Genomic DNA, 10,464 nt, shown 5'->3' with positions numbered 1-10,464 from the left:
AGTCAATCCTTAGTCCTAATTTTCATTTTGCAGAAAATATAGAGGAATAGGTTAAAAAACACCATGAAAAAAAAAAGATAAATCCAAAGTGTTGGCTATTCTAGAAAACACCTGGACTAGACTCCTCAAAATTCAATTTAATTTAAATAAAACAGTAAGATTAATGAGATATAAAAACCAAAAGCAGCCAGGTGCTGTGGCTCACACCTATCATCCTCGTGGCTCAGGAGGCAGAGGCAGAAGGATCATAAGTTCAAAACCAGCCTCAGAAACTTAGCAAGACCCTAAGCAACTCAGCTAGACCCTGTCTCTAAATAAAATGTAAAAAAGAGCTAGGGATGTGGCTCAGTGGTTGAGCATCCTTGGGTTTAATCCCTGATACAAAAAAAAAGAGTGTAAATCTCAATTGAATCCTGGTTCAAAAACAATTGAGAAAAGATGTCTTTGAGACAATTGGGGGGAAAATATATATGTAAATTTTGTTTATATATTTTGTAGGTGTAGGTAGGTAATTATAGACACACACCCACAGAGATAAAATTAAATAGATAAAGCAACAACTTGCTCCTTCTCTCCAACTGATCCAAAATCACCTGAGAGACAATTAAGGGACTTGATGATATGCCAGGGAGTGATGAGTTTGTATAGCTTGAGTTAAAAAAAGCAGGGGGGGGGGGTGGAATCAGTTTTCTAGAATCTGGCCTCCCTACTGACAGGAACTTGGAGGAAGTCCCATCATTTCTTGATGCCTTCATTTCCCTTTTCATAAAATTGAAATTATAATTGCCTGTCTCCCAGAGGGACTCTGAGGATTCACTAGTTAACATCTGTAAATATTTTGAGGCTGAAAATCATTATGAAAATCAGATGTGCAAATATCAACACATGCCTGAGGTATACAGAGAAACTAGAATGGGTCTTCTGCAAATCTGGGGGTTGGTGTTAAAGGAATTTAATAAAAGTCTGCCTTGGTGGCTATGTTAACATCATGTGAGCTTCTCTTTGGAACTTGCAAAGGAATGACTGGAGAGTGAAACTGAGCCAGTGGCAAGATATTTGCACACAGTGAGAAACAATGCCATGTAAGATTTGAGCACCAGATTACAGGGTCAGGAAACCTGAATGCAGATTCTAATTCTGCCATATATTTTGGTCTGGCACTCTAAAACCCGTATCTGCCACAGTAATGCATTTTCCCTATGCTAAAGTCAGAGTTATTACATTTTATACACGTCTTGGCTAGATGTTAACCAAAGGTGCATAGTTTAATTAAATACATACCAGAAAATGTGATTAAGACTAGCCAGTTCATCAGAATATCTTTTCAAAAACTTGTGCTATGTCTCAGCCACAATCCTGCATTCAGCCCCATCTCAACCCCAGTTCATTATTTTGACTATATTCTAACTGTAGAACGAGCAACTAGTGAAAAAAAAAAGTTATATTTTTCAAAGCATTTGAATAATCATTTCAGTTGATTGTCCCAAAATTTCCAAAAAATAATGCAAAACACAAATAGGTTTTTCAAGTGAATAAACTGAGGCTCAAACTATCCTAGCCAAAGTCACAACATGGGTACATTACAAAATTGGGGAAATTCAGTCCACCAACTTGAATGTCAGCACACCCCTGGGGCTCACAGAAGCTTCCTTCTAGTGTTACTAGTCTCTGATCCCTTTTCCTAAACTTCAGAGCACCAACAGTTTTATCTCTGCCTGCCCACACAGTCCAAGACCCTCTTCAACCAAGACCCCTCATGACCAAGCTGTCCTGGCAAGCTTCAGAATGTCTGAAAATTGGCAAGGAAACGTGCAGGAAATAAAACTAGAGCATAATCAGTTCCAGGTTCCAGCCTATTTCTTGGAGGTTGAGAATTGAAACTTTTTTCATAGAAGAACAGAATGCCAGAACAAATAGAAATCTTGGATATTATCTAATCTAGTTATTTCCAAGCACGGTTTCCCATCATAATCTGCTGGAATGTTTGTTAGATATCAAAATGTCAGGGGATTCTCTGTGAAGAACAAGAGACTAATGACCAGAGGCCAAAGAGACTTAGACAAGGTGACACAGCTAGACAATGCTTGCTACAATTTGGATCTGAGATATCTCCCAAGGCCCATGTGTTAAAGACCTGGTTTTCATCTTGGTGCTTTTGGAAGGTAGTGGAAACTTTAAGAGATGGGGACTAGTGGAAAGTCTTCAGGTTTCACTCTAAGGGCTTTATTGTACCTTAATTATTTCTTTAGAAACTCTATTTCCAAATACATTTTAAGGTATTGGGAATTAAGACTTCAATGTATGAATTTGGGGAGGGTACAATTCAGCTCCTAACACTCTCCCTACTCCAAAGTGCTATAATTGCTACTCGATTTAGTCTAAAATCAAGATGATTAGGAAACAGAAGAAACTAAACTTTCAACTTTAACATCAATTAGGCATTAAAAATGTCCAAAATGTCTTTGAGTTATTAACGCAGGGAGTTTTCTAAGAAATACTATCTTTGAGACATAAGGGATTAAAATCTTGTGTTGATAATTTATTATCACAGAATGCTTTAATTTGCAAATAATTAATATTGCCTTTTTATAAAAATCGGATGGGTTTTGATTTTCAAAGAAAACCTCTAAAAGTGGATATTAAAAGGCAATAAAACACTAAATATTTAGAGCAGCTGAGTTAAACTAACAACCCTCCTGATGTTTCATTGAACAAAATAACCTCTGACCTTCCTTATATCTTGTGAAGGCAGGATGCTGGAAGTCAAAGGTTAATTAGTCTAGAAATGACAATATGTTTATCAGCAGAATAAACTGAGAAATAATGTGTGAGTAAAGACGAATATGTTCTATCTCAAATTCTTAGGAAAATATAATGAAATTGACAACCACACCATCTTCACACCAAAAAAAGGACATTTTTTTCCTTTTTTGTGGACTGAAGAAGACTGTGCCAGTACAAACTTCTGCTTTTCATCTTCCAAGCAGTCCAGGGCAACAGTGTTATCTCTGACCCAAGGACATGTTTTTAGAAGCATTGGATCCTCTTCACACAAAATTAATTAACAGTGTATTTTCAGATCTTTCTTACGTGCCCCCTCCCTGTTGCTCCCAACCCTACTTCCACTGACTGTTTGCTAAATAAAATGGTTGTGCAAGACCAGGCTGTGCTGGGGTACTGTGGAGGAAGCATTCCATAAGAAGGGTGCAAAGCTGGGTTCTCGTTTCAGACTTACCACCCTCTCCTGTAATTGAGAGTAAATGCATGCAACCCTCCAGGCCTGCATTTTCTCATGTGCAAAATACAGGGTGAGATGCAAGGACCAATTACATCTTTGCAGTGACCTTTTTATTCTTCATATTTTTTAATTGGTACATCATAGTTGTACATAATGGTAGGATTTGTTGTTACATATTAGTACTTGTTCACAATATAGCAATATAATTTGGCCACCATTCCTCTCCATAATTTCCCTCCTCCACCTTTTATTCTTTAAAAGTACTATATGTATGATATTTAAAATATATATATAAGCCTTATCTGGCTGACAAAAGAAGAAAGGGGGATGGGGGAACCAGCAGTATATTAATGGACTTGGCTTCATCTAAGCATTGCTGCTACAGGTGGGGCAAGAGCACCCTTCAGGAGGAGCACCCAATGATGGCATCCCTGCAAACACATGTCACAAGTGGAGAGCAGCATCACCTGTGCGAACAGAATTTAACTATGGCTTTGGTCTTCTCAGAGTACAGTCTCATAGCTCTCTTGCTACATGACCTTTTGAAAGTCACAGTAACATCTCTGGCCCTCAGTTTCTTCATCTGCAAGAGGAGGAAGCTAGAGAAGCTGATCTCTATCTTCTCTGGTATTGTGTTAGTAAGGCAGCTGGGTATTGTTAATTGATAAGAAAGTGTTTCAAAGAGGATCCATCTGTTTTTAATTAAATTCCATTTGTGACATCTTTATAAATGTTCTAGGAGATAACATATTAGGAGATACTGAAAACATACATATTGAAGCCATATGGCGATGTATAAAAGACAGGCTCAATTAAATAGAATTAAACCAATAACTGGTGAAAACCAAGGACCCCATGGTTTAAAAGATCTGAGGAGAGAGTTAAAGTTTATTGGGCATCAGAAAAGTAAGAGAGTAGGTTTAATGGAAATTGGATGCTGGCAGAAATGTCTTTATAGAAAATGAACATTCTGTGGACTTAGAATAAAAGGAAGTAAGGAAAATAAGAAAACACGAAGCCCTAGGTGAAATAGGACATAGGATTGTGGAGTGGGAGAAAGAGAAACCTACAAATGACAAGTATTACAACTCTACATATACCTGCGTTTGGGTTTTCATATTTTTAGAAGAGTTGTCAGTTCAGAACAAAAGAGAGAAGACAATAGGATTCCCATATATAAGTGGTACATTTGTTGCAATCGACAAATATATATTAACACAACATTATCACCCAAAGTACATACTTTTGGACTCATTCTTGATGTTGCATATTCTATTAGTTTTGAAAGATGCATAATGACATTAGTCTACCACTACAGTATCATACAGAGTAGCTTTGTTGCTATAAAAATCCTTTGTGTTCTATCTATGTACCTCTCCCTCCCCTAATCCTTAGAAACCACTAAATTTTTTGCCTTTTCCAGAATGTCATACAGTTGAAATCATAGAGTATGCAGTATTTTCAGATTGGCCTCTTTCACTTAATAATATTCATTCAATATTCCTATATTTCTTTTCATGGCTTGACAACACATTTCCTTTTAGCTCTCAGTAAGACTCCATTGTCTAGATGTACCACAGTTTATTTATCCATTCACTTGCTGAAGGACATCTTGATTACTTCCAAGTTTGGACAATTGTGAACAAAGCTGCCACTAACATAAACATCAATGTGCAAGCTTTTGTAAGGACAAAGTTTGGGTAAATATCAAAGGGTGTGACTTCTAGATCAGATGACAAAGGGTATGCTTAGTTTTGTAAGAAATGCCAAACTGTCTTCCGAAGTGGTTGTTCCACCTGTCATTCCATTAGCAGTTAGTGAGAGTTCTTATCTTCATCTTTGTCACCATTTGGAATTGTCAATGTTTGGGATTTGAGCCATTGTAATATGTGTATAGTGGTAACTTACTGTTGCTTTTTTTTTTAATACCAGAGATTGAACCCAGGTCTATCTTGATGACTGCCATTCTGAATGGTGTAAGATGAAATCTCAGTGTAGTTTTGATTTGTATTTCCCTAACTGCTAATGATGTTGAACATTTTTTATGTATTTTTTGGCCATTTATGTTTCTTCTTTTGAGAAGTGTCTGTTTAGTTTATTTGTCCATTTATTAATTGGGTTATTTGATTTTTTGGTGTAAAGTTTTTTGAGCTCTTTATATATTCTAGACATTAATCCTCTGTCAGAAGAGGAGCTAGCAAATGTTTTCCTTCCATTCTGTGGGTTCTCTCTCTTCTCATTCCAAATTATTTCCTTTGCCATGCAGAAGCTTTTTAACTTGATGCTGTCCCATTTATTAACTCTTGGCATTATTTCCTAAGCTTTAGTGCTCTTATGGATAAAGTCTTTACCTGGGCCTAAAAGCCAGAGTGTTGACCCTATGTTTCTTCTAGGAGTTGCATAGTTTCTGGTCTAATTCTGAGGTCTTTAATCCATTTTGAGTTGATTTTGGTGCAGAGTTAGAGAAAGAGTCTAGTTTCATTTTTCTACATATGGATAACCAGTTGTCCCAGTACCATTTGTTAAAAAGGCTATTTTCCAACTTGTGTTTTTGTCACTATTGTTAAGGATCAGATGACTGTATCTGTATCTTGTCTGTCTTCTATTCTGTACCATTGGTCTGTGTGTCTCTTTTTAATGCTAGTACCATGCAGTTTTTGTTAGTATAGTTCTATAGCATAATTTGAAGTCAGGTATTATGAATGCCTCCAGAATTGCTTTTGGGGTTTAAAATTGCTTTGGCTAGGGCTGGGGTTGTGGCTCAGTGGTACAGCATTTGTCTCACATGGGTGAGGAATTGGGTTCAATTCTCAGCACTGCATATAAATAAATGAATAAAATAAAGGTCCATCAACAACTAAAAAAAATTTTTTAATTGCTCTGGCTATTCTGTGTCTTTTATTCTTCCAAATGAATTTTAGGACTATTTTTTCTAGTTCTGTGAAAAATGTCATTGGTATTTGGTGGAGATTTCATTGAATCTGTATATTGCTTTTGGTAGTATGACCATTTAAACAATATTAATTCTGCCTATCCATTAACATGGGAAGTCTTTCCATCTTCTGAGTTCTTCAATTTCGTTCTTCAATGAAGAAAGAAGTTTCTATAGTTTTCATTGTAGAGGTCTTTTACCTCCTTTATTAGATTTACTCCTAGAACTTTTAGGCTATTGTGAATGGAACTGTTTTCCAGATTTCTTTCTCAGCAGATTCGTTGCTGGAAAGCGATTGATTTTAGTATGTTTATTTTGTAAACTGCTACTTTGCCAAAATTTATTTATTAGCTCTAGCAGTCTTTTGGTGGAGTTTTTTTTTGTCTTCTAGGTATAGGATTATATCTTCTGCAAACAGTGATAGTTTGACTTCTTCCTCTACTATTTTTATCGCTTTCATTTCTTTCTCCTGCCATATTGATCTGGCTAGAATTTGTACCACTATATTAAATAGAAGTGGTAGAATGGACATCCTTGTCTTGGAATATTTTTTTTCTTTTGTGTTTCTTTTGTTGTTGCTGCTGCTGTTGTTTTTGTTGTTCTTTGTAGATATAAATGACAGTGGAGTGTATTTTGACATACACACATGGAGTATAACATTCTAATTGAGATCCCATTTTTTCAGTTATACATAATTTGGAGTTGCACTGGTCATGTATTCATAAATGAAAATAGGAAAATTATGTCCAAATCATTCTGTCTTTCCTATTCCCATCCACCCTCCTTTCTCTCCATTCCCCTTTGTCTAATCCAATGAAATTCTATTCTTCCCTCCCCCTCCCCTTATTGTATCTTAGCATCTGCATATCAGAGAGAATATTTTGCCTTCATTTTTGGGGGATTGGTTTATTTCACTTAGCACGATAGTCTCCAGTTCCATTCATTTACTGGCATATGCTATAATTTCATTCTTCTTTATGGCTGAGTAATATTCCATTGTGTATATATATCATAGTTTCTTTATCCATTTATCTCTTTTTTTTAAAAAAAATAATTTTTAGTTGTCAATGGACCTTTATTTTATTTCTTTTTATGGGGTGCTGAGAATCGAACCCAGTGCCTCACACATGCTAGACAAGAGCTCTACCATTGAGCTACAACCCCAGCCCCTCCATTCATCTCTTGAAGGAGGGGCTGGGGTTGTAGGTTGGTTCCATAGTTTAGCTATTATGAACTGAGATGCTATAAACATTGATGTGGCTGCATCACTACAATATGCTTATATTTTAAGTCCTTTGGGTATATAGTGAGGAGTGGGATAGCTGGGTCAAATGGTGATTCCATTCCAAGTTTTCTGAGGAATGCATACTGTTTTCCGGAGTGGCTGCACCAATTTGCAGTGCCACTAGGAATGTAAGAGTGTACATAATTTCTCACATCCTTGCCAACATTTATTGTTACTTGTATTCTTGATAATTGCCATTATGGCTGAAGTGAGATGGAATCTCAGTGTCGTTTTAATTTGCATTTCTCTAATTGCTAGAGATAATGAAGATTTTTTCATATATTTGTTTTTTCAAATTTATAGTCACACAATTTTTTTAATTAATTAATTTATTTGTTCTAGTTTTTTTCATATATATGTTGACCAACCATATTTCTTCTTCTGTGAAGTGCCTGTTCAGTTTCTTTGCCCATTTATTGATTGGGTTATTTTTTTCTTAGGTGTTAAATTTTTTGAGTTCTTCCTATGTCCTGAAGATTAATGCTCTATCTGAGGTGCAGGTGGCACAGACTTTCTCCCATTATGTTGGCTCTCTCTTCATGTTCTTGATGGTCTCCTTTGCTGTAAAGAGACTTTTTAGTTTGACACAATTCCTTTTATTGATTTTTTATTTTACTTCTTGCACTTCAGGAGTCTCATTGAGGAATTCGGTTACTAAGCTGACCTGATGGAGAGCTGGGCCTACTTTTTGTTCTAGTCAGCATAGGGCCTCTGGTCTAATGCCTATGTCCTTGATCCACTTTGAGTTGAATTTTGTGTAAGGTGAGAGATAGGTGTTCAATGTCATTCTACTACATATGGATTTCCAATTTTCCTAGGACTATTTTTCAAAGAGGTTATCTTTTCTCCAACGTATGTTTATGGATCTTTTGTCTAAGTACGAGATAACTGTATTTACATGGGTTTGTCTCTGGGTCTTCTATTCTATTCCGTTTGTCTTAATGTCTGTGTTTGTGCCAATACCATGCTGTTTTTGTTATTATGGCTCTTATTATAATTTAAGGTCTGGTTTTGTGAGGCCTCCTGCGTCACTTTTATCACTAAGCTAAGTATTGCTTTGGCTATTGGAGGCTTCTTATTTTTCCAGTGAAATTTATGACTGCTTTTTCTATTTCTATGAAGAACATCATTGGAATTTTAATAGAAATTTAATTAAACCTGTTTAGCACTTTTAGTAATATGGTCATTTTGACAATATTAAAAACATCCAAAAACTCTTTGTTTCATTGATTCTTTTTTTTTTCCAGTTCATTGATTTCAGCTCTGATCTTAATTACTTTCTTCCTTCTACTAGTTTTGGAATTGTTTTGTACTTTTTTTTTTTCAAGGGTCTTTAGATGTATCATTAGGTTTTTTATTTGGGATCTTTCTGATTTTCTTATGTAGGCACTCATAGCTATAACTGCCTTCATATTAAGAACATCCAAGAACATCCATCTTCTAAAGTCTTCTTCAATTTCTTTCTTTAGTGTTCTATAGTTTTCATTGAAAAAATATGAAACAATTCATGAATTTGCATGACATCCTTGCACAGGGCCCATGCTAATCTTCTCTGTATGGTCCAATTTTAGTATATGTACTGCTAAAACCAGCACTGGAGTAATTTCTTTATTCCAAGATTTTAAATAATATACTTTTCATTTTTCCCCATTTACTATGAGGTTGACTTTGAGTTTCTCATACATAGCATTTCTGATGTTGAGGTAGCTTCCTTGTATAATTAGTTTCTTCAGTGTTATTTATCATGAATGGGTGCTGAATTTTGTTAAAGGCCTTCTCTGCATCTATTGAGATTACTAAGTAAGTTTGTCCTTAATTCCATTAATGTGATGAATTATATTTGTGAATATTAAACTATCCTTGGATATCTGGAATAAAACAAACTTGGTAGTGATGACTATCTTCTTAATGTATTGTTGGGCACTATTTGCTAATTTTTTAGTATTTTTTTCACCAAAGTTCATCAGGGATATTGGTCTGTAGTTTTATTCCCTTGATGTGTCCTTATCTGGTTTTGGTATGAGTGTGATACTGGCTTTATAAAATGAATTTGGAAGTGTTCCATCTCCTTCTATTTCATGGTATAATTTGAGGAGTATTGACATTAGTTCTTTCTTAAAGGTTTAGTAGAATTCAGCTGAGAATCAATTTGGTCCTGGGATTTTCTTTGTTAGAGGCTTTTTACTACTGCTTCTATCTAATTACAAGTTATTGGTCTGTTTCTATGTCCTTTTGGTTCAGTTTTGGCAGATTGTATTTGTCTAGAAATGTATTCATTTCTTCTAGGTTTTCTAGTTTATTGGAGTATATGTTTTCAAAATAGTCCCTAGTAATCTGCTGAATTTCTGAGATGTCTGTGGTGCTTTCTCCTTTTTCATAACTAATTTTATTAATTTGGTTTTTCTCCTTTTTTTTTTTTACTTTTGGTTAGTTTGGCTAAGGGCTTATTAATTCTGTTTATCTTTTTTAAAAAATAACTCTCTATTTCATTGATCCTCCTTTTTTTTTTTTTTTTTTTGGTTGTTGTTCAAGTTCATTGATTTCAGCTCTGATCTTTCTTCCTTCTACTAGTTTTGGAATTGCTTTGTACTTTTTTTTTTCAAGGGCCTTTAGATGTATTATTAGGTTTTTTATTGGGGATCTTTCTGATTTTCTTATGTAGGCACTCATAGCTATAACTGCCTTCATAGTGTCTCCAAGGTTCTGGTATGTTGTGTCACTATTCTCATTCGAGTCTAAAAATTTTATAATTTCTCCCTTGACTTCTTGTATCACCCATTCATCATTAAATCTCCATGTGTTTAGTTTCATAGGAGTGTGTTTTGGTGTTGATTTCTAATTTCATTTCATTATTATCTGATAAGATGCAGGAATTATATTATTTTGTTTTGTATTTGCCAAGAGTTGTTTTGTGACCTATACGGTCTATTTTGGAGACAGTTTCATGAGCTGCTGAGAAGAAAGTGTGTACAGCTGTTGTTGGATAAAATATTCTATAAATATCTATTA

General features: G+C 35.2%; 1 non-coding gene across 1 annotated transcript; it reads right to left on the bottom strand.

Moving 5' to 3' along the window:
- Positions 1-8,944: 8,944 nt before the first annotated feature.
- On the bottom strand, positions 8,945-9,050 carry LOC124091878 (U6 spliceosomal RNA). Its single transcript, XR_006851456.1, has one exon. It is a non-coding gene; the product is annotated as a U6 spliceosomal RNA (small nuclear RNA).
- Positions 9,051-10,464: the final 1,414 nt, after the last annotated feature.

Source organism: Marmota monax, unplaced genomic scaffold (assembly GCF_021218885.2).
Source record: "Marmota monax isolate L192 unplaced genomic scaffold, Marmota_monax_Labrador192_F-V1.1 WCK01_AAM20220418_F8-fsc00252, whole genome shotgun sequence".
Classification (NCBI taxonomy): domain Eukaryota; kingdom Metazoa; phylum Chordata; class Mammalia; order Rodentia; family Sciuridae; genus Marmota; species Marmota monax.
The sequence above is the reverse complement of the archived record's forward strand: the minus strand, read 5'-3'. Positions and strand labels throughout refer to the sequence as shown.